We start from the raw sequence: 3,793 nt of genomic DNA, 5'->3' as shown, positions 1-3,793 counted from the left end.
ATTCAAGAGCCTATGAAAATACGACTGTCATCTCTTCTTAATGTGGCCGTCCTCCACCAACACTCTACCGTCTTCCCCCTTAATGCACCTTACCTGATCGAGGTCACGACCCTTCCTCTCCCTAGCCTTAGCGAGTCTAAACAACTTTTTATCCCCTCCTTTCCCCTGTAACCCTGCATACAAGCTCTCAAAACCGGCCGTCTTAGCTGCCGTGACTGCTGACTTCGCCTCCTTCCTCGCTAGCTTGTACTCTTTCCTGTTTACCCGCTTCTCCTCTTCGTCCTTACTTTCCACCAACTTAGCATACGCCCCTTTCTTGGTCCCCACTTTCTTCTCCACCTCTTCATTCCACCACCAATCCCCCCGATGGTGCCCGGCCCGGCCCCTAGAAACACCCAACACCTCACTTGCATTCTCCCTGATGCACCTTGCCGCCCTGTCCCACATACTATCCACGTCCCCCCTACACTCCCACACCCCCATTCCCGCCAACCTCTCTCCTATCTCCCACGCATTCACTGGCGTCAGGCCGCCCCACTTAATTCTCGGTCTACACTCCTTAGTCCTCCTCTTTCTATTCTTCTTTATACCCAAATCCATAACCAAGAGCCTATGCTGGGTCGAAAGATTCTCACTCGGGATGACTTTACAGTCCTTACACAACACCCTATCCCCTTTCCTAAGCAACAAAAAGTCAATCTAAGTCCTGGCTACCACGCTTCGAAAGGTGATCAGGTGGTCGTCCTTCTTCGGGAAGCCCGAGTTCACCACCGCCAGCCCAAAAGCCCTCGCAAACTCCAGTAGGGTCGCCCCCTCTTCATTTCTCTCCCCAAAACCAAAACCACCATGCACGTCACCAAAGCCTCCCGGTAGCGCCCCGATGTGCCCGTTGAAATCCCCTGCTACAACAATCTTCTCCGAACTAGGCACGCCTCTCACCACCTCCTCCAAAGCCTCCCAAAACCGCACTTTCTCCTCCCCCTCCGATCCCACTTGCGGCGCATAAGCACTACACACGTTCAGGGTAAACCCCCGAATGACCAACTTAATAGTCATCAACCTATCGTTGATCCTATTCACCTCCATTACCTGACCTCTAAGCTCTTCATCTACTAAGATGCCAACTCCATTCCTACGCCTGTCGCTCCCAGAGTACCACAGCTTGTAACCATCCACATCCCTAGCCTTAGACCCTACCCACTTGGTCTCTTGGACACACGCAATATTGATCCTCCTCTTCCTAAGAATCTTCACAAGCTCTATGGACTTACCCTGAAGGGTCCCTGTATTCCAAGACCCAACCCTCAGCCTACCGTCACGCCCTCCACTACCCCCCCCTCCCGCGGCCAAACCTTGGTCTCCCTCCCACTCCTGCCCTCTCCTCATCCCCCGCCCCCACCACGGCCCCACTCCCCAACCCCCTCGGACATGACCCTATCCACCCATTACCGCCCACAGCCATAACTACACGAAAGTATAGGAAAATACACAGATATACACGGTGGTAGTATCAAAGCAGCAGCAAGGAAATACAAGGCTCACACAAATTCAAAGGAATACTTCCGAAACAAAACTATACTCAATTAGGGGGCAAACACCACCGGACTCAACACCCACCGCCCCAAATACAGGTTCCCAGCCAATAACCCAATCCAAAGCAGTGGAAGAAACGACCACAGCAACAGCAACAACAGACAACAGACAATGTCCACAAATTCCACGGAAGTCAAGGTACAGGGGCTACTACTAGCATAATACTAAGAATAGAATATGAAATAATGAAATAAAATGAAATATGAAATAACGAAAATAACAAAGGTTAGAAGTCACCGGATTACGCTTGGAGCAGCGGCTGTTGGAGACGGAGCGGCGGGTGGCGGCTGGAGACCGGGCGGCGGCTGGCTGTCTGAAGGCCGAGGGGGGGGAGGGGGGGTACTGACAGGACAAGTAAGGGGGGGTATGCACAGCGGGGGGGAACGGCGGCGGTCGACGCCGGAGGGTGGCGGGGAGCGGCGAAGGGGGTCGGCGCCGGGGACCGGAAGTCGGTGCCGGCGGTCGGGTCGGGTCGGCGCCGAAGGTCAGCGACGGCGCGGGTGATCGGGGACCAGTGCGAGAGAGGGGGAGAGAGGGTAGGGAGAGAGAGAGAGAGAGAGAGTGAGAGCCGTTAGGGCGGCGCCGGAGGTCGGCGCCGGGGGCCGGAGGTCGGGTCGAGTCGGCGCAGACGGTCGGCGACGGCGACGGGGCCGGTGACCGGTGCGAGCGAGAGAGAGGGTAGGGAGGAAGAGAGAGAGAGAGAGAGCCGTTAGGAAGAGAGAGCCGTTGAAAACAAGAGTTGCATTTGGACAAGTGAAGGTTAAGTCGTTATGCAAATTGGGTAAGTATATATTTTCTAAAAGTATTTGTATATATTTAACAAAAACAAATGAGAACGAATAGGATTAAAAAGGTGGGATACAAAAAAGTTTTGAATATTTTTTTAAATAATAAATTAAAAAAATAATTTTTTTGGAGGAGGGGATTGGTAGGTGGGGTTGAAATTGTCAAAATAGGTAGTAAGAATGGGGATAAGAATTTTTTTTTGATTTTTTTTAAAAATAATTTTTTTTAGGGGGGCAGGGGTCTAGCAGGGGGGGGGGGTCGAGGTAGGGGAGTAAGGGTGGGTTAAGAAAAAAAATAATTTTTTTTGGAAGAGGAGTGGGAGAGGTTGGTAGGGGTAGGGTTGGATAGCGGAGGAAAAGAAAAAAGTTTGAATTTTAAAAAAAAAATTAAATATTTTTTTTGAAGGAAGTAGGAGTTTGAGATTTGGGATAGAGGATGAGGTAAGAAAAAAATTTAAAATAATTTTTTTGAATGGGGGTGATAGGGGTGGGGGGGGGGGTAGGGGAGTGAGAGTGGGGTGAGGAAAAATTTAAAACTTTTCAAAAAATAAATTTTAAATTTTTTTTTTTTTTAGGGAGAGAGGGGGGTTGGTAGGGATTGGGGGTCGGGTGGGGGGGGAAAGAAGAAGTTTAAATTATTTTTAAAAAATGAAATATACTTTTTAAGGGGGGGAGGGGGGTAGAGGTTTGGATTTTGGGTAGGGGGATGAGGTAAGAAAAAAGTTAGAAGTATTGTTTTTTTCAATAGGGGTGGTAGGGGGTGGGATTGAGGGTCCGAGTAGGGGTGGATGATTACGAGAGTTGTATGAATATTTCAACTTAAGAATGAGGTTGAAAGAAAGTTTGAAAAATGTGTTCTTACTTTTTTAAAGAAAGTCATTTTCCTTAAGGTGAAAATCATTTCACCCCCTCAAGTTTACTTTAAAAATCAAACTCCCCCCTCTACTTTGAATAATAAACATTCTCCTCCCTTTTACTTTGATAATGTCTATTTTAATCTTGGCATTAGCAATATCTTTTTATAGTATACATTATTTATTTTAGTCAGGTATTTATATATTTTTTATTTAAATTTTTTAGTTATCCTTTTTAATGAACTTGTCACAAAAGGTAATGTTATTTTTTCTGATTGTTATTTTATTGAGATAACGCACAAGTATTTTTCGCCTCCCCAGGTACCCAAAAGTATTTTTCGTCTCCCCAGGAGTACAAAAATATTCTGATACTTGACAGCCAGATCAGCAAAATTAAGTTTAAGTGTGTCATAACAACTTCAGATATAGTTTAGGGGTACCTTGTACCTTATCTCTTATTTTACATGCATTAAGTCTGTGCGTGTGTATGTATGTATGTGTGTATATTATCTCTTATTTTACATGCATTAAGTCTGTGCGTGTGTATGTATGTATGTGTGT

Source organism: Capsicum annuum, unplaced genomic scaffold (genome assembly GCF_002878395.1).
Source record: "Capsicum annuum cultivar UCD-10X-F1 unplaced genomic scaffold, UCD10Xv1.1 ctg4846, whole genome shotgun sequence".
NCBI lineage: Eukaryota > Viridiplantae > Streptophyta > Magnoliopsida > Solanales > Solanaceae > Capsicum > Capsicum annuum.
Note: the sequence above shows the minus strand (reverse complement) of the source record.